At 42.7% G+C, this 27,388-nt stretch overlaps 1 long non-coding RNA gene across 1 annotated transcript; it reads left to right on the top strand.

Moving 5' to 3' along the window:
- The first annotated feature begins 3,313 nt into the window (after positions 1-3,313).
- Positions 3,314-24,063, top strand: LOC117367117. Its single transcript, XR_004540697.1, has 2 exons — positions 3,314-3,585; positions 23,751-24,063. It is a non-coding gene; the product is annotated as an uncharacterized LOC117367117 (long non-coding RNA).
- The last annotated feature ends 3,325 nt before the right edge of the window (positions 24,064-27,388 follow it).

Raw genomic sequence — 27,388 nt, 5'->3', positions numbered from 1 at the left:
TTGATTGTATGGAATAACTCCCATTATCATCTATTATAAGAATGTATAGTGCATTGCAATAATCGAGCCTTGAGATGACAAGAGAATGTACCAAGATGTTTATCGAAGAGGGTTCAAGAAAGTTTGTGTGATCATATCATGCGTAACCTATAAAAGCTGATTTGTTGCTTGTAGGTTAGTTTGTTGTCAAGGATCATGCCTAAAAGTTTAATGGTTGTCACTATTTGCAAAGGTGTGGATTTGAGACAAATGGGAATTTTTAAAGAGAGTCCTTCTTTGCAAGGAAACAGCATTGTTTTAGATTTAGCAATATTCAGTGCCAACATGTTATCACTCAACTATTTGCTTATTTTTTCTACCTTTTGATTGATTTCATGTATGTCATTAGGGTCATCGGGATCAATCAGGTAGAGTAGCTGAATATCATCAACATATGCGTACGTCGTGAACCCAATCGATTGTCCAAGAGTCAAGAGAGGTGCCAGAAAGATATTAAATAGAAGAGGTGATAAAATAGATCCTTAGAGGGGCATAAACAAGAGGAACGTCTAAGTCACAAGTCATCCAAAGTAATAAAACAGCCTAGGACACATTTTCAAAAAATACGTCCAAAATTTTTTTGTTTCAAAAATCATCTGATCTGATCGTCCAAGTCGATAAATCATCCATCTTTATACCACATTTTCATCCAACTTTTCGTCCAAGTCAAAAATGCCTAGAACAAGCCCTGTTGGATGTGGGAGGGGTCTGCAAAGTGATAGACTGAACACCCAGACATAGCACCTAAATAGTGGGGTACCTTACAGGGCACTGCTGTGAACTTCACAAAATGGGTGCCATGTCTTCTCCTCAGTACAGCTCCCTTATAGGTCATGGTGAGCCCCCCCAAACCATCTCCAGAATCCCCCTAGACCCACTTATCTACCACCCCAATAGCTCTTATGGCAGTACAAAAGGGTTTTGGGGGTGTATAAGGGAGTGCACATGTTTAAGTATCAATGCAGTGATTACAGAGGCTTATGGGCATGGGTCCTCCTCTCCATGGGTCCCTAACCCACCCCCAAGACGGCTTAAGCCGCCTCTGTGCTGGACAATTAGGCTTTCCTATGCCAGGCTGCCAGGTGATGATGGTCTGGAGGCTGTTTTAAAGGTGTGATTACAATTTTTATGGGGTTGGGGGGGTCAGTGATCACTGGGGTAGTGTGTGGGGGACTGTATTATATGTTTGCAGTGCTTATCTGGTGACTTTAGGTGGGTTTTTGTGACTTAGACCATGTTTTAAATGGTCTAAGTCATAACGTCCAAGTTTCATTTATGCTGGGCTGTATAACTTTCAATTATATATTACATTACATTACATTACATTACATCAGGGATTTCTATTCCGCCATTACCTTGCGGTTCAAGGCGGATTACAAAAGGTTAGTTTAAGGACAGAATTACAATGAATAAAGAATTACAATGAATAAAGAATTACAGTGTTACTGAATGACAGACTTATATGAATTGTAGAGAATAGCTAGAGAGATAATATGAAGATCTTGAGGGTTTTTAGTGGTCGTGTTGTTATTTCTGTTTTAGGAATTTCTTGAAAAGTGTGGTTTTTATTTCTTTTCTGAACGTCTTATAGTCTGGGGTGGTCATCAGAAGGTTGGAGATTCAGGGCCAACGGCAAAATCAATACAGCATTATTCACAGCCGCCAGAAGTTTTTCAAAAAAAAAGTTTGAAAAACTTCTGGCGGCTGTGAATAATGCTGTATTGATTTTGCCGTTGGCCCTGAAGCAGTGGAAAAAGTAGTGTATCCACGAAACGGCAGTGGCAGCAATCTAACAGCAAACAATGAATCATTTGAAGCTGAGGCAATACTGAAGCACATGAAAGAAGATTGAGATAAGTGCTCAGTTGCTAGTTTTTTCAAAACTTAGGAATAGTTGCATCTACTAAAATAACATTCAGTAACTTAGAAGATTTAAAATTATTTATTCAAAAAAGTATTAAAAATATTTATAAAAATTAAAAAATACTAATACACATTCTCAGGTTTTTGGCCTATGACTGGAGCTAAGGAGCTAAAAAAACTACGCTGACAACTTCAGTCTGTGATCAAGACTGTGCGTAGGCTCCAATTCTGAGGCCTTTTCCTGAGTTTAAGTTTCTATAAGACACTACAATAGCTGATGGTAGTAGGTGCACTGTCCCTAATAAGTGGTATGTTTTGGCATATATAATAGGTTGTATCCTTTGAGCCACTTTGGGTGACACCTTATAAGTCTAAGCTGGCCCACGTCCTGCCCAACTCCCGCCCTCGACACTCCTCCTGAAACGCCCCATTTAGCTTTGGTTGTTCAGCGGCACTATGAAGGCCTAGGTCGTTTAGAAATACGTCCAAAACCCGTTTTCGTTATCAGACATATTTTGACAATGTTCATCCAAGTGTCGACTTAGGCCGGTTTTTGGACGCTTTTCTCTTTCAATTATGAGCCCCTTAGGGTATACCATATTCATTGGTATAAAAGTCAGATGAGGTATTATTGATAATGACTTTAGAGGTACAATCAAGAAGTATGAATTAAACCAATCTTGGATTTGGTCAGTGATTCCTATTGATCTAAGTCTTTGTGTTAAAAAGTTGTGATCTATTGTGTCAAATGCTGCTGACTGATTTGTGATGGTCTAGATCAGGGGTGCTCACACTTTTTGGGCTTGCAAGCTACTTTTAAAATGACCAAGTCAAAATGATCTACCAACAATAAAATTTTTAAAAAACACAAAGAGAAAATGTTGATTATCATTTATATTCCACGGGTTTTCAAAGAGGTCAAGGAAGTTGACTTTATGCAATGTCCCTTTTTACTAAACTACGATAGTGGTTTTTAGCGCAGTGAGCTCACATTGAACTCCTTCTGGGGCATATTAGCAATTCATAAATATTAATCAAGTTTCAAGTTTATTTCATATTTGATAAAATTGCTTTTTTCAAAGATTACAAACCGATGTACAATAAATAATTTTCAAATAAGGGGGACATACCATTTAGGGATAAACAGACGTGCACTTCATGGGGAAATCAGGAGAACTACAATTTGATATTGTGACAGGAATCCCGCTAGCCTGACCAGAAACAGGGAGAAAGTTCCTGTAAGCCCCATGAAAAACCCTGTTATCAGGTATAGGAAACATCCTGAACAGTTTAGAAATCCTGTGTACAACTTTAGAAAGGAGCCCGTCCCTTTAAGAGTGTCCAGAGCTCAGGCTGACACTGAGAGTGCAGGGCCCTTTAAGAGTTTGTCTATCCCTGCTAGGAGGGGGCATGGCTGGTTGCCGAGGCTCCCATTTACTAAGCTTTCCTTGTCAGAGAAAGGGGGGAAACAGCTGGAACAAGTAGCTGAACCTAAGCTGGGAAGGAGGCCAGTCCTTCCAGCTGAACCAGGACCAGCACAAGGCAGTTTCTCCAGGGATTGGGAAATGGAGGAACTGGAAGACAGCCATACCAAACCAGTCTCAGAAGCCCAGCCTGAGGATTATGATATGAAGTGCCCAGAGGACTATGTTTTGCCTGACTCGGGAGAACAGTAGATGGACTGTGAGTAGGCTGTTAAGCCAAGCATTTTTTTTCTCACTGAAGTTTGCATTTGGATATTTTTTTTTAAATCCTGCCAGAGTTTTGTGCTGGGGACATTGTGGGGTGTGCCAGCCATCCCAGTAACTGTAGAAAACCAGTAGCTGCAGTTTTGGGTTTTGGGTTTTATTTTTGGAGCAGTTTGTGCACTGCCCTGAGTTGTGCTTGGGGGTGAGGAATTAAAACCGGAGCTTGTCTTTTTGGGAGGACGGCAACACCTGTGGTGTACAGGCCAATCTCAAGGTTCAAGTTTTATTAAGGTTTGTTGTACACGCAATGTTTAATACTTCAATGCGTGGATCATTTAAAAATAGGGGACAAATCAGCCTGTTGGGGATTCTGCTCTACCCAACAGGGCCACAGCCAGAGGCAGGGAGTGTTTTTGGTTTTTTTTCCAGAAGAAAAGAGTTTGATTAATGCACTGTTTTGATAGACCAAGGAGTGGGGCCAGAAGGAAAAGTTTTGGACTTTTGTTTGAAGACTGGACTGAGTCTAAAGCACGGCTTGTGCTGAGGTGGAACTTATTTGCTTTCTAATAAGAATGAACTGAAAGAATGAATTGAAATCTTTTTGCTCCTGCCATTTCTGCCATTATGTTTGAAGTTTATTTGCCATGAAAGTGTTTTGCCTTATTTAACCAGGGAATCTCAGTGTGCAATCTTTGAGAGGTGCTGAGGGCTGTGTTCCACTACATTTATTCAAACTCAAGGACCAGGATTCAGAGGGGCAATTGGGCCTAGCCAGAATCCTGTCCCACAATATAGGAAAGAGAACAAATAAGGATAGAACAATAGGAGTTATATTATATTAGATCAGTGCTTGCCTACTTCAATTGGGAATGTCAACTCAGTTTAAGGGGCTCACTAATCAGTTAAAAGCATCTCTATATAGGAAACCTTTTAGTTTTGGTTTGAATTTCTCAAGGTTCTTTTCTTTTCTTATCTAAGCGGGTAATAAGTTTCACGTATGGGGGGCAGTGACAGAGAAGAGTGCGGTATGTCGTGTATGTATGGTTCATAGGGATGGAACAGTAAGCAGGTTTTTATCCTCAGATCGTAATGAGCGGAAAGGAGAATACGGAATGATAACTCGATCTAGGAATAACGGTGTGTTGACTTGTAGAACTTTAAATGTAAAGAGTGTCTGTTTATAAGTTATTCGGTGATTGATAAGAAGCCAATGTGCGTTCTTTAATAGTGGTCAAATTTTCTTTTACCTGTAATGATTTTTATTGCAATGTTTTGTATTAGTTATAGTCTTCTTGTTTCTTTTTGTGTGATTCCTTTATACAGTGAATTACAATAATCCAGTTTTGAAATGATCAATGAGTGAATTAAAATGTTTATTGAGGGAGCATCCAAAAAGTTAGCTAAAGATCAAATTATACGCAGCCTATGGAAACAAATAATGTAATGTAATAACAGCCAGTGCCTAGTGCCTAGTAATATCAGCCCAGCCTGAAGTGTTGTCAACCCCTTCCCTCCCACCCCACCCCCTAGAATATCCTGAGGCCCCCTCCAATCCACCTTCCCTCCCTTCTACTACCCAAGAAGTGTATCTTCCCATGATTTTAATCCCAATCTCCCATTCTCCTACCCCCTTTGATGAGGAAAGATCCCATCCCTTCCTCCCACCCATTCCCACTCTCTGAGATGGCAAGATTTTCCCTCCCAGCCACACTAGGTTTATACATACACCCCCCATCCTACTAATGATAGGCCCCCCTGGACCTACTAAAAGTCCCTGGTGGGCCAATGGGGGCTGTACTGAACCCCACTTACTCTTGCTCCTAGCATCTGCCTCTAGAAAATGACTGCCAGGTTTGTTCCTGCCCCCAATCACCCTCACTGGACCACCAGGGACTTTTTGTAGGCCTGGGAGAGGGCCTATTGTGAGTGGGGTGGGGAAAGTAGGTATGGACCTAGAGAAGGCTGGGAAGGGAGATTTTGCTATATCAGGAGAGATTTTGAAGGAGGGGGAATCTTGCCTTTTCATAGGGGAGAAAGATGGATGGTAAATGAAAAGGGGGCTCTGTGCTATCAGGATAGTGGAAGGGAGGGTGATCAGGATCAGAATCAGGGACAGAAGATGTGCTTCCAAAGGGGTAGAAAGAAGAGAGGGAGAATAAAAGGGAGGAGCTTCAGGATGTTCTGTGGGGTGAGAGGGAAGAGGATGGAATGGTTCCTGGCTGAATATTGGTTGGGGCCTGCATAAGTTTTAGTAGCCAGCACAGAAGAAATTAATCCCAGATATTCAGTGCTGGTATCAGACATGCCCAGCACTGATTATCCAGGACTAATTCTGTCTCCAGATGATAATCCAAGCAAACAAAATGGCAGGTGATCTACAAAAGCCAGACTGCAGAGATATGGAGGAGACTGGATAGAAGTCCAAAAATCAAGGAGACCAAAATCAAAGGACAATCCAAAAGTAAAAACCTTTATTAACAGCAGTGGTGCAGTTATGACCCTTCTGCCACATATCCATACATGTTTCAAGTTTAGTTTCATTGTGTAGTATATTAGCAGATGCTAAGATGCTTAGAAATATGTGAGTTTGACAGTTAGTTGGCTCCTCTAGGACTTGGTCAAGATTTTACCAGTGAAAGGATACCCCTTCCTCTATCTCCTATCCCAACACAATGGGATCAAGTCTATAACTGGATGCCAAATATTAGGCGCCAGAATAATGTGATCTGAGTGCCAATTTTGAGTGCCCATAGATACCATTATAGAATACCAGCTCAAAGATATGTACACAGTGTGAGGTGCTTTCCTTACCCCAGGTCAATGAAAGGTATGACTGTGCTTAAATGCTACTTATCATAGGGGAATCCTATAAATGGTGTTCAGAAATGGGTGCTGGAAAACATCAACTTTAAGCTCTATTCTATAGAGGGTGCACACCCTTTATAGTGCCAATTCCTGCACTCAACTCTGGGCACCAGACTTAAGCTTGCTGAAACCTGGTATAAATCCTGGTGCCCAAGTTGAGCATGAAGACCCCTTATTCTATAACACTACACACAACTTTTTGGAGTGCCCCTAACCCGTACATGCCTATTCCTATCCCATGGCCATGCTTTCTTTTGGTTTGCATGCTGTAGGATTTAGGGTCCCTGCCAAAAACCTAAACTAGCAATAACAAAAGAAGGCAGACCTAGTCACTTCAAGGTTCATTAAGGGGACGCTCAGGAACACAGGCTGTGCAGACCTCACAAACCACATACAATAAGGTGAGAATGATATCAAAATGAAGGGTGCTCTCAGTGTGAACCACCAGCGATAGGAGTCCAGCTCCAACACTTCACTCCTAGGTAGAGGTAATAAACTCCCACCCGCACACCATCATAGAGCACCCTGAGTGTGCTGAAAATCAAGTGAAAATTTCACCAATTAAGCCAATAAATCAACGGGTGAGTAAACCAATGTGACCTGAGCGACCCCTGAATGAACCCTGCCAGCCAAACCCCCTGAAAAATGCAACAAGAAAATCAAAAAAATCAAACTGCACCATACGAGACAAAAATCAAATACTTATCTGCAAAATGACAAAACTGTAACACAGGAAAAATGCGCCAGGAGAGCAGGTTCAACCACGCTGGTTTCGGGGAGGAGCCCTTCTTCAGGAACCTATCCCCCAACGGAAACAAAACACTGAGGTCGGCTGTAGGGACTCGTTAATTAGAGGTAAGATGGAGTTCAAGAAGGATTTTCTGGTAGCTAGAAGTGTGGTGGATGGGCATAGGTCCAGGATTGATATCGTGGGGTGTAGGGAGACTATTGCACTTTTTAGGTTGTCAATGGAAACTGTTATGAAGCTGTTTAGAGATTCTAGCTTGTGTGGGTTGCTATTTTGTATAGTTTTTGGGATGCTTGGCAGGGCTTTGGTTTCTAAGTCTAAGGATTTTCATATCTTTGATATCTTGTCATGTAAGAAATTTGAGAGGGATTCACTGTCTAAGTTTGATTGTTGGATGTGGCGTGGTCCTTGGGAGGAGGTGAAAAGGTTTTTCGCCTGTCTGTCCAAGTTAGATTGTAAGCCCTTCCGAGCAGGGACTGTCTATAAATGTCAAAACGTTCAGTGCTGCATATGCCTTTCAGTAAGTAGTAGTAATAGAAGACCTATGATTTGGATGTACATAGAAACATAGAAATAATGGAACACTGCAGAAAATCGGGGCAAAATTTGGACGTTTGAGGATAGACCTGTTTCATTAATACCAAAATGTGGCCAAACAGACCAGATGACCACCATATTCAGTCAAAAGTGTGTGAGACAATCGCGCACGGACAAACCCGCCCAAACAATCGCGTGTAGGACGTCAGCGCGCTGGATTTCAAAACTATTTTAAAGCATTCTGAGGGAGGGTATGAGGGGGAACCCCCCACGCGCACACACACACACACACACACACACACACACACACACTTTACTTAGAAATGTTGCCGCCCCTTTTAGGGGTGGGTGGTGGAAAAAAAACCATTACAGAGGAAACAGTAATTTTTCCCTAAAAAACAGGGGAAAAGGCTGTTTCCTCTGTAATGGGCGGGAGGTTTCCCCCCCACACATACACACAACCCAGTGGGAGCGCCAACATTTCTAACTAAAGTAGGGGTTCCCCCACACACATACCCTCACAGCGCTTTAAAATAGTGTTGAAATCCAGTGCGCTGACATCCTCTCTATTGTTCTGTCCATTTATGTCTTCTCCTATATCTTAATAATAAAACCCTAGCCGCGCATGCGCACTCTGAACTGCGTGCTTCCACGATCTGTAGGTCTGTGGCCGCAGGAGTGCGCATGCACGTCTAGCTGTGACAGTGGCCGGAAGAATCGGTATGCAGGACTCCCTTCTCTTCAGCTCCACCAGGCAGTGGCAGACCAAACAGGACCCGATCGCGGAACCCAAGGTAATGTTCTGACCGAAGTTAGCTTTAAGTCCTAAGCCACCGCGGCAGCTCCTCTCACGAGCCACACCTGCGTTGGAGAAGGCTTCTGACGCAGGCAGGGATCGTGAGAGAAGCTGCTGCCATGGCTTAGAACTTAAAACTAACTTCGATCAGAACTAAGGGAGTCAAGGCCCCAATTGTAAAGGTCATCGGCGGCGTCTTCGCCCCTCTCCCCGGCACACCCGAACCCCCGTTCAGCCTCCCATCCAACCCTCCCTTCGGCTCCCTTAGTCCCTTGCTGCCGCTCCTCTTCTCTTCCCGCGGTCCCGACAAACGTCCTGACTCCAGCAGCGACCGCAGCACTCTAAACACACTGCTTCACGGCCTGCTACTGCCCTGATTTGCTCTGCCCGACACGGCAGAGCAAATCAGGCCAGTAGAAGACCGCGAAGCAGCGTGTTTAGAGTGCTGCGGCCGCTGCTGGAATCGGGACATTTGTCGGGACCATGGGAAGGGGGCAGCAAGGGACTAAGGGAGCCGGCCACACCGTGGGAAGGGAGGGTCAGATGGGAGGGAAAGGGGGCTGCTTTGGGGGAGGGGTGTGCTGGGAGGCAGACAGCTTTGCTTGGGGGGCAGGAAGACAGAAGGGGGCCACGGAGAGACAGTCAGGGAGGAACTGGAGGGGAGAGGGAAAGGGGGCTGCTTTGGGGGAGGGGTGTGATGGGAGGCAGACAGATTTGCTTGGGGGGCGGGAAGACAGAAGGGGGGCCACAGAGAGACAGTCAGGGAGGAACTGGAGAGGGAAAGGGGGCTGCTTTGGGGAGGGGTGTGCTGGGAAGCAGACATATTTCCTTGGGGGGAAAACAGAGGGGGGCCATGGAGAGACTGTCAGGGAGGAACTGAAGGGAGAGAGGGAAAGGGGGCTGCTTTGGGGGAAGGGTGTGCTGGGAGGCAGACAGCTTTGCTTGGGGGGGCGGGAAGACAATGTGGGCCACGGAGAGACAGTCATGGAGGAACTGGAGGGAGAGAGGGAAAGGGGACTGCTTTGGGGGAGGGGTGTGCTGGGAGGCAGACAGCTTTGCTTGATGGGGGAAGACAGAAGGGGGGCCACTGAGAGACAGTCAAGGAGGAACTGGAGGAAGAGAGGGAAAGGGGGCTGCTTTGGGGGAGGGGTGTGCTGGGAGGCAGACAGCTTTGCTTGGGGGGGCGGTAAGACAGAAGGGAGCCACGGAGAGACAGTCAGGGAGGAACTGGAGGGGGAAAGGGAAAGGGGGCTGCTTTGGGGGAAGGGTGTGCTGGGAGGCAGACAGCTTTGCTTGGGGGGAAGACAGAAGGGGGGCCACGGACAGACAGTCAGGGAGGAACTGGTGGGGAGAGAGTAGGGGGCTGCTTTGGGGGAGGGGTGTGCTGCGAGGTAGACAGCTTTGCTTGGGGGGAAGACAGAAGGGGGGCTACGGAGAGACAGTCAGGGAGGAACTGGAGGCGGAGAGGGAAAGGAGGCTGCTTTCTAGCACCCGTTAATGTAACGGGCTTTAACACTAGTTCTAATATAAACAATTGTAGTTCTGCCCTTCTTGTAGTTCTGCAAGTCTGTCAGTTAAACCCATTATATTTAAAGATTAAATTACATAGAAACATAGAAGATGACGGCAGAAAAGGGCTACAGCCCATCAAGTCTGCCCACTCTGCTTACCCACCCCCTGTCTATGCCCTAATGACCCAATTTCCTTATCTTGACCCTCGTAGGGATCCCACATGGGTATCCTATTTATTCTTAAAGTCTGGCACGCTGTCTGCCTCGATCACCTGCACTGGAAGCTTGTTCCAATGATCAACCACTCTCTCTGTGAAGAAATACTTTCTGGTATCACCATGAAATTTTCTGCCCCTGAGTTTGTGCAGGTGCCCTCTTGTGGCCGAGGGTCCCTTGAGAAAGAAAATATCATCTTCCACTTCGACACGTCCCGTGAGGTACTTAAATGTTTCGATCATGTCTCCCCTCTCCCTACGTTCCGCAAGAGTGTAGAGCTGCAATTTGTTCAGTCTCTCTTCGTACGAGAGACCCTTGAGCCCCGAGATCATCCTGGTGGCCGTCCGTTGAACCGATTCAATTCTGCGCACATCTTTACTGTAATGTAGCCTCCAGAATTGCACACAGTACTCCAGATGAGGTCTCACCATGGCCCTGTACAACGGCATTATGTCTTCAGGCTTTCGGCTGACGAAACTTCTATTGATACAACCCAATATCTGCCTTGCCTTAGATGAAGCCTTCTCCACTTGATTGGCAGTTTTCATGTCTGCACTGATGATTACTCCTAAATCTCGTTCTGTTGAAGTCCTAGTTAAAGTTTCTCCGTTCAAGAAGTACGTCCTGCATGGATTTCCGCTTCCGAGGTGCATGACCTTACATTTCTTAGCATTGAAGCCTAGCTGCCAGGTTTAAATTTGTAAATTGCTTAGTAATGTAAAAAAGCGATTCATCAAGTCAAAATAAAATCTTGAAATCTTGATTGTCTGGCTGGGTTTCTCCGCGTGCGATTATATTGCACGGTTTCGTCTATGTACCGATGACCACAGGAGGCATAAAGGCATGGTACCCTTTACTGTCCCAGTGGTTACTGACCCTCTCCCGTCCCCTGTTTGACAGGTTCAGATGTTATGGCCAGTCATATTAGAGCAGTAAACAGGTCTCTGGAGTAGCCTAGTAGTTAGAACTGTGGACTTCAGAGAAGGGGACCCAAGCCCATATCCCACTCTGGCTAGTACACTTCTAGTGGAAAGTGTGAGCCCACCAAAAGCCTACTGTACTGATATACAATTTACGAGGGGCCTCTGAAAAGTTCTCAGCCCAACCAACAAAGTTGGAGCAGTCTCCATTGAGGGCTATACACTTAGTCCAGTAATTCTCCACATCTTTTGTTCTGTCAGAAAAATATGGTATGAAAAGAGTGGAACATCACTGGACTAAGTGTATAGCCCTCAATGGAGACTGCTCCAACTTTGTTGGTTGGACTGAGAACTTTTCAGCAGTCCCTTGTAGGTGGCACCTGCAAGCATAAGCTTTATTGGGAAGGTATACAGTTGGCTATAGTAGGTTGTGAGTGAGTTTTGTAGGGTTCACCTACAATGTAAGGGGGTTATGATGAGATGTGTACCTGGAACCTTTTTATGTGAAGTTCACTGCAGTGCCCCTAGAGTGCCCCACTGCTCTGCTAGGATGTCTTTGTGGCCAATCTGTTAAGAATGCTGGCACCTCCTATGTCCAATGGTTGGTTTTATGTGTTTTTTCATTTGGACATTTTTTTTATGAGTCAAAAAGATTGACGCACTAAGGACAAACACATCTAGAAAATGGCCATTAAAAAATAAAAAAGACATTTTTCTGGTATGAAAATGTCCAAAATCGAATGTAGATATCATATTGAAAATACCCCTCCAGCGGGGTGGCGGCAGGAGGAATTGGGCACTCCTCCTGCTGTGGACACTCGGGGTTGGGGGAGCTGGCTTCAGGGATCCTAGCAGGAAGGACTGGTCATCCCTCCTGCCAGTAGTCTTCACGGGGGGGGGGGGATGGGTCCCTGCCGTGGCCGCTAAACTGATTGTGACAGGGAGGTTCCCTTGCTGATCAGTTCAGCAGCCACATTTACTTGAAGGCACCAGAAATGTAGGCCAGCAAGACTATTGGTGGGAGAGAAGTCCAGTCCCTCCTGCCGGGACCCCCAAAGCCGGCCTCCCCCTACCCCTGAATGTCCGCAGATTGAGTAGTCCACGTGAAAAGAGTTGCCGCTGAGGTCAAACTCCATATGTAGCTGTTGTATTAATTAAGAGTATTCTGCAAGACATGAATAGTTTTCCAAATTATATTTCCTCCCCAACTTTTCTATAACGATTGTTTTCATTTTTAACCCTATATGTTTGATGTCATGTGATCCTTTTTATATTTTGGAATATGATTTTAGATTGTAAGCCGTCCAGGTGGTTTTTACCCTTGGTGCGGGATAGAAAGATTTTAATACACTTGGAAACTTAGTATTGGGTGTTAAGTAAGTCACTATAGAATTGCCCTGCATACGTAAGAGACAGTCTCACTTTCTCCTGAAGTTCATGAGTCAAACAAAAAAGTAGAAATCTGTGGTTACCTACTCAGACTGAACTAGAATGCCTACTGCAGTAAAAATCATCTGTATGTCATAATATTAAAAGGACATCATTGTTTTACCATGTGAGTCCTTCTGCAGTGTGCTTTATGGTTGTTTTTTTGGGGGGTTGTTTGTTTTTTGTTTTTAATTTCCATGAACCACCATTGTTAAGTCATTGCTATGGAATGCAAAAGTCAAATGGTCCTGTCAAGATGCAACATCATGAAACAATAGGAAAATGCTATGCATTGGTGTCGTTCCTGGAAAGAATTTTTTTTTGTTCCAGTACATGTTCCCTCTGCAACATGTACAGTACAAAGAAGTAGTTTCAACCTGTAAGTTAAATAGATATGACCTACAAGTTATAGGACAAATGGCTTTTATCTCAAGACATCTGCTTTAAGTATGGTACTTAGTCTGCACATAATAACTTCTTAAAGCATTTGTGTACATTGAAAAGCCTACACTCACAGTAGATTAGATACACATGAAGAGCCATTTGTGCAAACAGGATGGCTTCATTAATGCAAATAAATGCCCTGTCTAGGTGACATGTGTGAGACTGAAATGATTATGGGAACTACAGGTACTTGTATTAATGAATGAGTGTAGGTTTGTCTGTTCTACACTTTTTGTGTCTTTTGGTATAGATTATAAAGGGGCATTGCTAGGTTCTTATGTATAACATACCACTTTGCTCATTGTTAAAGTAATGTCCTTCATAATATATTCTTTGTAGATTTGAATTTCTACAGGTTGACTGTTCATGTATGTTTTGCAGTTAAAACAATAAGCACATTTAAAAAAAATATATATACATAAATGCATGCTGTCAAAGCAAAGCTTATACAATGCAAAGTAGCTATGTTTTCATAGGTAATAATTATTTTTTTAAAAAAAAAATTTATATACCGCTTACAATTCTAAGCAGTTTACAGTCAGGATATATCATGTTCTGCAGTCAAATTCGTAAGTTACTGTCGATGACATACTAATATTTTCACATGCAAATAAAAAGATTGATATAACATTATGTAGAAAGCTCATGATATGCAAACATTTCACCCAATATTTATATAATGTTACTGTTTGGTATCGTGGTGCACAATTGCTATTGCATGAAAATCAATTAAAAATGTAATAGTTTTAACTAAGTGGAACCCACAAAATATAGCAACAACAACAAAAAAGAAAAAAAAACCCAGCTCCTCCCCTACTTCCAGAAAAGCATGAAAATTAATCTATCAGTGTCACATCCTGTTGGTATTGTGAGAAGAATTTGGAGATCAGTAAGGCCAAGGCATTGACAGGCGAGAAAATCACAAATTTGATTCTGAGTGAGCTGTTTCTTTTTGTTCTATTTCTTTACTGTTTCCTTTCATTTTAATTTGGCTTGAACATAAGAATAGCTTTACTGGGTCAGATCAATGGTCCATCAAGCCCAGTAGCCTGTTCTCACGGTGGCCAAAACCCAAAGAGTAGCAACATTCCATGCTACCAATCCAGGGCAAACAGAGACTTCCCCCATGTCTTAATAACAGACTATGGACTTTTCCTCCAGGAATTTGTCCAAACCTTTCTTAAAACCAGCTATGCTATCCACTCTTCCCACAACCTCGGGAAACGCATTCCAGAGTGAAAAAATATTTCCTCCTATTGGTTTTAAAAGTATTTTCCTGCAGTTTCATTGAGTGTCCCCTAGTCTTTGTATGTATGGAAATCTATGTTGATTTCTTTTGGCTGTATAGATGGTCTTTTTTGTCTTTGTAGTGCCAAAGCAGTAACTGTAGGTCCATAGCTAATATGAGAATGGAATTTAAAAGAGGACAAGCATCTGTGCATGAAGGGAGTATGAGTGGTAAGTTGAAAGACAGGAGGAGAGACAGGGCCGGCACAACCTGGTGAGCACTGTGTCATAGGGAGCGCCAGCCTCTGGGAGGCACCAAAAGTCACTGCAATCTATGCTACCTGTTGCATAGCTATTCTCTTCTCCTGTCTTCTTCAATGATACTGGAAATTTAATGCTGGCACCGTATCCTGCCACCAGCATTAAATTTCCAGGCTCTTTTTGGCCAGCCAAGACATAGCCAGTTATGCCAATATTCAGCAACTAGCCAGTTAATTCTCAATGGCAAAGATATACCATCCTTTTAGGCAGTTGTCTTTGGCCAGTGAGCCACATAATATTGGTGTTGACCGACTATGGGCCTGTTTTACAAAGCCGCGGTAACGGCCCTGAAGCCCATAGAGATTTAAAGGGCTTCAGGGCTGTTGCTGCACGGCTTTGTAAAACAGGCAGTATGTCATGGTCACCAGCTAGTCCACTAAGCTGGATATTCAGCATGAGATAGCTGGATATTCCCCGCTGAATATCGGTGGATAGCTGGCTATGTGCTATTTAGATGGCCATCAGCTGCTCCCTGCTATTTACTTTAGTTTCGTTTTAAACGGTATAGAAATGTTTAAAATAAATAAATACTATAGTTATAGATATAACTGTGTTATTATTTCTATTCTGCTTTTATCCAAAGTGGATTACAAATAAACATAACATAATATAACATAACATAACATAAAAATTCATTTCTATACTGCACTACCATTAAGTTCAATGCAGTTTACAAAAAAGAATGGGCATACAATTATGAATTACATTATTTGCCTAAAAATCTAATAAACAAAGAAGTTTTCAATTGTTTCCTAAAATGTTGATAAAAGCTGGAGGTCGATAACATAGATTTAAGATCCTATCCCAAAATGCTGCTTGATACAAATAAAGACGCTGAAGATATTTTTTATATTGGCAACCCTTAACAGATGGAAAAACAAACGGAGCATGTGTGCTTCAAGGACGCATAGAATTTGCAAAAATGAATGAGTCTACAAGATAATTGGGTGTTTGACCTGATAACATCTTAAAACAAATGCATCCAAACTTAAATTTCACTCAAGCTTCAACAGGCAGCCAATGTAGTTCATGAAAAAAAGGAGTAACATGATCAAACTTTTTCAAATTAAAAATCAATCTAACGGCTGCGTTCTGGATGATACATAATCTACAAAGATTACATACATATTGAAACACTTGACAAATCTCAGCATATCAGTATCTCATTCATAAAACTATCAGAGACTTCTTTCATAAATGCTGTAAAAAAAAGATAAAAAGTCAATCAAAGCTATTATAAGGGCTAAGTAGTATATTCCATGGCAGAAAATATGTTTTTTCAACAATTTCTTAAATTGATGCAAATCTTTCTGTTGCCGAACATACACTGGCAGCCTATTCTACTCTGATGGTCCAGCACACGAAAACACACTTTTTCTTATAAATTCATAGAAACATAGAAAATGACGGCAGAAAAGGGCTATAGCCCACCAAGTCTGCCCATTGCAATTTGCCTCCCCCCAGAGTTCATTCCCTTAGAGATCCCACATGAGTATCCCATTTCTTCTTAAAATCAGTCACGCTGCTGGCCTCAATCACCTGCAGTGGGAGTCCATTCCAACGCTCCACCACTCTCTCGGTGAAAAAGTACTTCCTGGAGTCGCTATGAAATTTCCCTCCTCTGATTTTCAGCGGATGCCCTCTGGTTGTTGAGGGTCCCATGAGACAGAAGATATTATCTTCTGACTCGATACGTCCCGTGATGTATTTGTACGTTTCAATCATGTCTCCCCGTTCTCTTCTTTCTTCAAGTGAGTACAGCCACAATTTTTTTAGTCTTTCTTCGTACGTGAGATCCTTGAGCCCCAGGACCATCCTGGTCGCCATTCGCTGAACTGACTCGATCCTCAGTATGTCTTTACGGTAGTGTGGTCTCCAGAACTGAACACAGTACTCCAAGTGAGGCCTCACCATGGATCTGTACAACGGCATCATGACTTCAGGTCTCCTGCTGACAAATCCTCTACGGATACAACCTATCATCTGTCTTGCCCTGGAGGAAGCCTTCTCCACTTAATTGGCAGCCTTCATGTCCTCACTAATAATCACCCCTAGATCGCGTTCTGTCTTGGTCTCAACTAAGGTCTCACCATTCAGTACATAATTTTTGTGCGGATTTTTCTTTCCCAGGTGCATCACCTTGCATTTTTTAGCATTGAAGCTTAGCTGCCAAGTAGTTGACCATCTTTCCAGCAGTCGTAGATCGTGTGTCATATTATCAGGTAATAAGCTCTTGCCTATTATGTTGCAAAGTTTGGCGTCATCAGCGAATAGTGCTACCCTTCCTTTAAGTCCTTGTGTCATATCTCTTATGAATAAATTGAATAGAATTGGGCCCAGAACCGAGCCCTGCGGCACCCCACTGGTCACTCTTGACGCCTTGGATGGGGTACCGTTCACCACCACCCTCTGAAGTCTACCGCTTAGCCAATCTCCAACCCATGCAGTTAGAGTGCTTCCTAATCCTATCGCTTTCAATTTGTTCAATAGCCTTCTGTGTGGGACGCTATCAAATGCTTTACTGAAGTCCAAATATACCACGTCCAGTGACTCTCCTGCATCCAGTTGTCTAGTAACCCAGTCGAAAAAGCTAATCAGATTAGATTGGCAGGATCTACCCTGGGTGAACCCGTGCTGGTGGGGGTCTCGTAAGTTTTCTTCGTCCAGGATTATGTCAAGGTTCCGTTTGATCAGTGTTTCCATGAGTTTACACACTATAGACGTGAGACTCACCAGTCTGTAGTTTGCCGTCTCTGTCCTGCAGCCCTTTTTGTGGAGTGGGATTACGTTGGCGGTTTTCCAGTCCAAGGGGACTCTTCCTGTGCGTAGGGAGTAGTGCAAATATTTCTGAATAGGGACAACCAGTCCAGATTGATCTAAGAAGCAGGGATAATCGAAGGTTTGACGAGACGGCCTAGACGGAACTTATATGGTGTGATGTATAAGTGACAAATAACAATATTCATATTACAATTTAAAAGAATTAATTAATAATTTAAATAGTGCTCAGACCCACAACTGTGTAATAGTGTAACGACACACAACGCCAGTTGCAATCAGACCATCATGGCACTATTAATGTCTGTACCACCGTATAACAATCCAACATCCAATTACTATAAAATAAACTTTTCTTTGTGGTGGTTACTGCTTCTCCCATGGTCATTTAATATGCAGCTGGTGTCATAAAGTGCTTGTGCATGTGCTAATAAATAATAACTTCTGGAAGCCAATTGTAATTTTTGGCTTCCAGAAGTTATTATATATTAGCACATGCACAAGCACTTTATGACACCAGCTGCTTATTAAATGACCATGGGAGAAGCAGTAACCATCGCAAAGAGAAGTTTATTTTATAGTAAATGGATGTTGGATTGTTATATGGTGGCACAGACATTAATAGTGTCATGATGGTCTGATGGCAACTGGCGTTGTGTGTCTTTACACTAGAACACTAAGGGGCTCATAATCGAAAGAGAAAAACGTCCAAAAACCGGCCTGTCGGCACTTGGATGAACATTTCTTAAAAACGTCCAAGCGCTGATAATGAAACTGGGTTTTGGACGTATTTCTAAACGACCTAGGCCTTTATAGTGCCGCTCAATGTCCAAAGCTAAACGGGGCATTTCGGGAGGCGTGTCGAGGGCAGGAGTTGGGAGGGACATGGGCCGGCTTAGACTTAGTCGTACAGCATGTATAACCAAAAGTTTAACAACAGAGCCTGGACGGAACTTGGACATTGTGACTTAGACCATGTAAAACATGGTCTAAGTCACAAAACTCCACCTAAACTCACCAGATAAGCACTGAAAACACATAACACAGACCCCACACACTACCCCAGTGATCACCAACCCCCCCCCCCATAACAATTTTATTCACAACTTTAAATTTCAACCTCCAGACCATCATCACCTGGCCGCCTGGCATAGGAAAGTCTAGTCGTCCAGCCCAGAGGCAGCTTAAGCCATCTTGGGGGTGGGTTAGGGACCCATAGAAAGGAGGACCCATGCCCATAAGCCCCTGTAATAACTGCATTGATACAGAAACATGTGCACTGACCTATACATCCCTAAAACCCTGTTTTACTGGCATAAAAGTAGCTCCTGCAGCCAAAAAGGCTATTGGGGTGGTAGATAAGTGGGTCTAGGGGATTCTGGAGGTGGTTAGGGGGGCTCACCGTAACCTATAAGGGAGCTGTAGTGAGGAGAAGCTATAGCACCCTTTCTGTAAAGTTCACAGCAGTGCCCTGTAAGGTACCCCACTGTTTAGGTGGCATGTCTAGGTGTGCAGTCCATCACTTTGCAGACCCCTCCCACGTCCAACAGGGCTTATTCTAGGCGTTTTGGACTTGGACGGAAATGTGGTATAAAGATAGACAATTTAGTGGCTTGGATGATCAGATCGGCAGGACGTATAATTAGACGATTTTCGAAAGTAAAAAAAAGTTGGACGTATCTTTCAAAAATGTGTCTTAGGCTCTTTTTAACTTTGGACGACTTGCGAGATGGACGTAAACGGACTTAGACGTCCCTTTCGATTATGCCCCTCCACGGTTGTGGGTCTGAGCACTATTTAAATTATTAATTAATTCTTTTAAATTGTGATATGAATATTGTTATTTAAGTTATTATTACAATTGAAAAAAAATATATATCCCTATATTTATTTATTTATTTATGTGATATATAAGTGCCCAAAAGGTATCCAAAGTGACCAGATAACCACTGCAGGGACAAAGTAAAGACCACACACACCCTGTGTTCACTGACCCCGTTGCACCCCCACAAAGCTCAGAATAAAAACATACATACCTGCCTCCAGAACATCAGCACCTAGCACAGGAAAGCCTAGTAGAGCTGCACAGATGTAGCTTAAGTAGTCTGGGGGTGGGCTAGTGAACCATAGAGAGGAGGACTCAGGCCCATAAACCACCCTTACCACTATATCAATGGTTGAAGATGTGCATCCCCCCCAAAAAAACCCTATTGTTCTGCCATATAGATACCACCTGCAGCCATAAGGGCTATTGGGGTTATAGACAGGTGGGTATAGTGGGTTTTCGGGGTGTTTTGGGGGACTCACTATGACCTATAAGGGAGTTGTGATGAGATGTTTATATGACACCCTTTTTGTGAAGTTTACAGAAGTGCCCTGTAAGGTGCCCCACTGCTCTGTTGCCATGTCTGGATGGCCACTCCATCAAATGCTGGCCTCTCCCATGTCCTAAAGGTCTTGTTCTGGATGTTTCAGACTTGGATGAATTTTTGGTTGAGAATGTGGTATAAAGATAGACGTACTGGCGGTCTGGACAATCGAACGCCTGGATGTCCAGATAGACGATTTTCGGGGGGAAAAAATTTTAGATGCACTTTTCGAGAATAGACATTTTGCCACTGCTGACTTTGACGACTAGCACCCTATGTCTAAATCGGACTTAGCCTTTTCTTTTGATTATGCCTTTCCACACATATTATGCAAATGCTAAGCTGAATATTGGCCCTATCATGTCCACTGAGGAAGAGACAGCAAGAGGTGGTGAACTCAAAGAAAGGAAGGTGCCAAATTTGAGGGAAGCAGAATGGGAGAGAAATACTGGACTTGGGGATGAGGAAGAGGGAGAGACATTGGGTCTATTGAAGTTGAGAAAGGAAGAGGTGATCAACTCAAGAGAAAGGAAGGTGGGAAGGGAGAAAGGTGCTTAACTGGAGGAGAGGTGGAAAGAGAGATGCTGAACTTGGGCGGGGGAAGGAGAGAAGAGCTGAACTAGGGGGGCAAAGAGAAGGGAAAGATCAGATGGAAGGGTGAGAAAGAGAGGGGTAGAGACCCTGGGTCCACGGAGATTTGGTAGGGAGGGAGAGAGAGATAGGTGCTGGACCACAGGAAGGGGGCAGGAAGAGAGAGGGAGATATGTTGTGCTTGGGAGTGCAAGAGAGAGAGTAAATTGACAGAACTAGGAAATGTCATTGTCTGTCTAGGTTTTCCATACAGAGTTCATAAGTTACTAACATAGGGGTCCTTTTACTATGCTCTGGTAAGCAGTAATGTGTGCTTACTGCAGGCTAAAATCCACTACCGTGGGGCACGATCAAACATCCTGCAGTAGTATTGGCATCTGTGCACAATTACCATGTGCTAAAAAATCATTTTTATTTTTTAATATTGAGGGTGTGTTTGGGGGGTGGCGTGCACAGTGTTAATCAATTAATGAAGCTACATCACAGTGCGCTAACCGATTAATGCCTTCAAAAATAGATATAGCTAGGGGCTCACGAGCTAATGGCTACATGCTAATTGGAAGATTTGTGTGTGGCCATTATTGCATAAATGAGATAGATTTGCATACAGTGGAAATAGTGCATGCAAATTGATCACGTGCATATTCACCTGTGGATATCCTGAAAACCTGACTGGCTGAGGACTGGCTGAGGACTGGCTGAGGCTCACCTGCGCTATACCCATTGAGATCAGTTTTTAAACAAAGTTATACATTTACCTGAAGCTAGTAATTATATAACTTCCCTGGAAATAGACATTCACATCCTATGTACATGGAGAGTTCCACTAATTGACCCAGTACTATTTGTATAATGAAGGGGCAGAGGAAGGACAGAGCAGGAGTGGTGCTAAGAAATTATCCATAAAGGGGTGATATTCAGCAGATACACAGATAACTTACAGTAGAATCCCAGTTAACCGGCACTATCAAGCAACCGTCAAACCCCACCCCCACCCCAGACCACCTTCACTGCTACCCTCCACTCCAAGCCCTCCCCCAAGGCCACCATGCTGATATCCACTATCTCAAATCCCCCCCCCCCCCGGCCACTGGTGCTGCTCTCAACCCTTCTCACCCAAGATGATTGGCACTGCTGTCCACCTCCTCCCCCCACTGACTGGCACTGTGCTTACCGTAGGCGTGCCAGTGCTGAAACAACCTGCCACCGATGTTCTACGCTGGGCCACTGCAGGGCCTTGAGTATTTGTGCATGCTCAAGGCCTTCCAGCTCCTGCCTTCTCTGAGATTCTGATGAGATTCTCAGAAAGGGCAGGAGCCGGAAGGCTTTAAGCATGCGCAGATGCTCAAGGCCCTGCAACAGCCCAGGGTAGAACATCAGCGGCAGGCTCTTTCAACACTGGCACGTGTATGTTAAGCACAGTGCTGGTCAGTGGGAGGAGGAGGTGGACAGCAGCACCAATCCTTGAGGAGGGGGAGTTTGTAGTGGAGGGCATCAGTAATGGTGGCCTCGGGGGAGAGTTTGGAGTGGGAAGACAGCAGCAATAGTGACCTTCTGGGGTTGGGGGCTTGAATATAAACTGAGACCCCCATTTTTGGCGCCAAAAATCTTGGTTTATATTCAAGTACTATATATACGGTAGTTAGGCCTATTTTTAATAGTAACTCTCAAGCAACCAGAAACTACATTTATCTGGCATATACCAATCTCTATGGGTGCCAGATAACTGTACATGGATTATTTAACAGCAATGACAGCAGTCAGCAGACAAGTATATCCAGCAGCAGTAAATACCATATTGCCTCTAATAAACAACTGGGTTATTTAGAAACAATGGGGCTTCTGACGTCAAGGATGGGCTATTTCTCTCTTCCATTCTGCTCTCCCATAGTAACCAGCATTGCTCTTTTCCACTCCACTCTTCTCTCCCCCACATCCCCCGTGATGATCAGCTCTTTTCTTACCTCTCCTCATGGTTATGGTACATAGTTGGTGTGGGGCCTTGAGTATTTGGCATAAGAACTTAAGAATTGACATACCGAAGGTCCATCAAGCCCAGTACCCTATGAGTGTTAACTGTATCCCTATGTAATGTACCACTGTGAATGTTAATTTGTAACCCATTCTGAGCTCTCTGGGGAAGACGGGATATATAACCAAATAAATAAATATCCTGCTTCCAAAAGTAGCCAACACAGGTCCCAAGTAGCTAGCTAGATCTCAAGTAGTAAAACAGATTTTATGCTGCTTTCCCTAGGAATAAGCAATGTATTTTCCCAAATCATCTCACCATAATCTTGAGAAAAGGTAAAAAGAGAGATCCAATCATCACAAGGGAGGGGCTGGAGGGTGAAGGAGAGCAATGATGGTTACTGTGAATTCTGGGAGATGGGCTATTATTGGAGGAATCTACATTTCGCGACCTTAGAAATACAGGGTTTTAAGTGACAATTTTCAGTATTTTTTAACTCCGATGACTTCCGGATTCTATCTGACATGTAGATGTTACAACACTCATGAGGATTTATTGCAACTTAACCGTTCCTTCATTTCATAAGAAATTACATGGTAAATCCGCACGTGTCATTGAACACCAAATTGCTCCACTTCAAATTCCTGAGAATGACTTTCGGTACAGTTAGAACCATGTAATTCTAAGGTCGCGATTTGGCTTTTAAGATTAAATATACAGGGTTTTTCAATGCTGAAACAGAGAGTGGGCTATTATTAGAGAAAACCAGTATATTACAGAAAACAATATTTTAAATGTTGCTGCTAGTGTTAAATGAAAAAGATGATCATCACTGCAGAAAATTACTATTATTCCTGAGGAGGAATTTTTTTTATTTTTTTTTTTTAAGTAATGTGAGATGAATATTCTATGTTACTGTAATATAATTTTTTAATGATAGGGTGGATAAGGTGCTGCCTGTAAGCCAAACCTCAATGGAATATTAGAAGAAAAACCAGATCCTTCTTTTCCTAATATGATATTTGTGAAAAACATGTTTATTGGTGCATAGTGGAAAACATGATTTAGCATGAAGGGTAACCCAAAAAGATGTATTCAAAAAACATAGCTCACACCAGACATTTTTATTACAGTTAATGCTTTTTACGTTAATATGCAAATTAATAGATCATTCATCAAATTCTGTGTGTGACTGCACACTCTATTCTGCTGTTTATTTTCATTTTGGGCACACTAATAGCTCCCTGGCCTTGAAGCCCAAGATTTAGGCTGGAACAAGACTGGGTAATAAAATGGTCAACCTTATATGCTGTTTTGAAATGTGCCATTTACAAGGGTTTTTAATAAAGTTTGTTTTTATTGTGCTTGATGAATAACACATTGACTTGCTAGTTGTCTGGGATGTTAGCTTCATGGTCTTTCCTTTCTTTCTCTCAGAACTCCTTGGTGGCGGCAGTCTACGGGAGGCCTGCGGGGACTATCCTATGGCGAGCTGACCTGTTTCTGGCTTTGTTAAAGAAATTTTAGTCGCACTAACACTCCTGACCCCTGGTGTCACTGATAAGCTCCAGAGCACAAAGTGCAGGGTCAAAAATGTTCCAACATTTTACAGAAAAAACAAAATCTTGTAATTGCAGGCTTCAAGACGTGAGGTTGGTATTTATTTTTGTTGTATATAGAGAAAATCTCACTTTTCTTCATGCTGTCTCTTGTATATATTTTGTCTCTTCATAAAGTTGTTAAGAATCACTCTCCAATGACTACCATTTTTATTCATAATTGGCATATATTTCTGAGTCTAGAAACCTTAAAGAGCTCCTCTGTCCTTTCCTTGTTTCTGTGTTCGTGGGGCAACATGTGTAATTCATTGGCAATCCCAAAGCTGCAGTCTATAGCAGGGACTTCTAAACTCTTCTTGAGTTTCTCGACTCGCTGCACAGAATGGACGAGCCTTTGACAGTCTGTAAGGGCTCCTTTTTACTAAGGTGCGCTAGCGTTTTTACCGCACGCTACGCTTCTAGAACTGCCAGCTCAGTGCTGGCGTCAAGGTCTAGCGCGCGCAGCAACGTAACGTACGCTATTCCGTGTGTTAAAGCCCTTGCGCATCTTAGTAAAAGGAGCCCTAAGTGTTAAATGGTTAATCACTTAATCACTGACAGGAATATGGTTCTACTAGAAACTTTTCTGATCCTTCTGATTGTCATTTGACGTTTATAGAGAGATTTGGATGACGTAACATTTCACAGTGGCATATTTTTCGTCCTCTCTACTGAAACTTGCTTTTATCTCCAAGCTGTTTAATAAGGCGGAAAATGTAATTGCTTTGAATTCATCCAATGATGTCATAATAGCTGGAAGCTGGGAGCTGAAATGAATTAGATTATAAAAGACCTACATATGTATCAGCACACAGTGTGTGCATTTTTGGAATACAGTTTTGCAATGAGCCTCTGGGTAGTATTCTCCTTTGGAGCCGAACTTTTAATGCTTTTAAATTCTTTGCTTAGGAACTGAGTCAATCTATTAGCCTGGCTGTTCATCAGTGAGGAGGAGAAGGGATTTTGGATTTAGCTCATGCCTTTGTCAGTCATAGTTCAAGATGCATTACATTCAGATACAATAGGTATTTTCCTGTCCCCAGAAGGCATACAATAAGTTTGTGCCTGAGACAATGAAGGGTTACGTCACTTGCCCAAGATCACAAACAGCTGCAGTGGCCTATGAACTACGTTTTCCTGGTTATTAACCTACTGCTGTAACCATTAGGCTTCTTCTCCACACCATCTAGAAGCAAGGTAATTCTTTGGAAATTTGCCTGTCAGAACCAAACTTGAAAGAAGGTAAAGCTCCTGTGTTGACCACATTGGTATTTTAGGGAAGGGGGGAAAGGGGTGGACACTGGAGGATTAAGTAACTTGCCCAGGGTCATAAGGAGCAGCACTGGGATTTGAACTCACAATTAGAGAATGACACGGGGACAGATTTGTCCCCATCCCCACAGGAACTCAATTTCCCTGTCCCCATGAGTTTTGTAGCTGTCCCTGCCCCCATTCCAGTAAGCTCTGCCTTAACCGCACAAGCCTCAAACACTTATGATTTTAAAGTGTTTTGTGCAGATGAGGATGGAGCTTGCAGTAATGGGGCAGGGACAGGATAAGAACTCACGAGGATGGGATGGAAAAATGAGCTCCCGTGGGGACAGGGAAAAATTTGTCCCCGTGTCATTCTCTACTTACAACCTCTGGGTGCGGAGGCAACAGCTCTACCAGCTATTAAACACGGATGGTTCCAAAGTAGATATTCCTGATACATGTAACCAGTGCATAAATGTCCATTCTTCAATGTATTTTAAAACATGCTGTCCATCAACAGATTCTTTACTACAATTCTAGCAAAGCTAGAGATGTCCCAACTGCACATCTCAAACCTAATTTATACTTCTTTTCTATCTCATAATCATGACTTCCAGCACATATTTAGTAGATTCCAGGAGGCATTTGAAAACATACTTGTAGGAAACTAAGTTATTCTATTCAATTGTAACAACGTTTTCTTTTGTAAACCGCATAGAGCTTCACGGTCTTGTGGTATATAAGCAGAATGTTATGTTTCTAAAATTCCTCTCCATATATTTTTGTTGGACATTTATTTAGAATACCATGTTAGAAAGGACATACAGATTGGAATTGAGACGTCCTAATCGGGATAGCTCAAGTTCCAAATTAAACTGTATTGAGTCAATATTTTAAAAAGTGATGCTAGCCACATAAGTGATCTTTTTTCATTCATTCCATTTATTAAAATCTTTATATTTCGCCCATTGCAAAAGTTGTGAGCAGATTACAACAAAACATAAACATTAACACCATCGTTAAGATACAAGGCAAACAAAACGAAAATCCCTAAACACGAGCTTCTTTAATAAAATATAACATTAATCAATGTATCTATATTATAAAATAACTCAGGAAGCAATCATGTTTTTATTTGTTTGCGAAAGTAGCTCAAGTCCATCAATGAATGCAGCTCTGCTAGTAACTAATTCCATAAGCAGGGCTCAATAATTGTATATTTATTTTATTATTTTTTTTTTTATTTCAAATTTTCTTTTTATTAAGAAAAGAAGTATACAAAGAAGTAAACCACAATCCGAATACAAAGAACCAGGAACAAAGTAAAACACCAGACTAGAGGGTCTACCGCGTGGTTTCTGCGCGGAGACAAAAGATACTCAGCAAAAGCCAAGAAGAACCCACCCCCCAAACCCCCCCCAACCCCACCCCACACCCCCCAAGCACTTCTGTATAATTGTATATTTAATCAAATCAAAAATAATGTTGGAAAAAAAATTTTTGTTTTGAACGTAGAGATCAAAAGGTGGATATGTCAGCAAATAATATAGTGATCCCTATTTCAAAGTATTATGCAAACATAAAGGGCTCCTTTTATCAAGCCATGCTCGCGGGGTTAACACGCGCGACTTTTAATCACGCGCTAACCCCCACGCTGGCCAAAAAACTACCGCCTGCTCAAGGCAGGTGTTAGCGGCTAGCGCGGCCGGAAGTTTAACATGCACTATTACGTGCGTTAAACCGCTAGCGCGGCTTAATAAAAGGAGCCCATAATCTATAATTGAAACGATAACATGTGCTCAGAGTTGCGTAATCTTGCCAAGGACCGAAGCCTCTATAGGGAGACCCATCACCCAATCATTGCATATGTATGAAAGTGCTAGTGAATATTTTAAAGTAGTGATTTCACAGTATTGTTTGTTTTGTTTATTTCTCACCCGCCCTTATGCAGGGCGAGTTACATATTAACATACAAAATAAAAGATTTACATTTATCGTACAAAACACTTCAGAGACACACTATAGCAAATTACATACTGGCACATCAAATCAAATTACATAGAACATACACGTCGCATCAACGACAAATTTCATTTAAGGCCAAAACTGGCCAAACCCACACATACATCAAAATCAACTTGTTAGAAATATATGTTTTGTACTTAACTTTCAAGCTTTTTAAGGGACCACATTTCATTGTCTTTTTCAAGGAACCCTCAAAAG

Source organism: Geotrypetes seraphini, chromosome 9 (assembly GCF_902459505.1).
Source record: "Geotrypetes seraphini chromosome 9, aGeoSer1.1, whole genome shotgun sequence".
NCBI lineage: Eukaryota > Metazoa > Chordata > Amphibia > Gymnophiona > Dermophiidae > Geotrypetes > Geotrypetes seraphini.
This window is presented reverse-complemented; position numbering and strand designations above follow the sequence as displayed.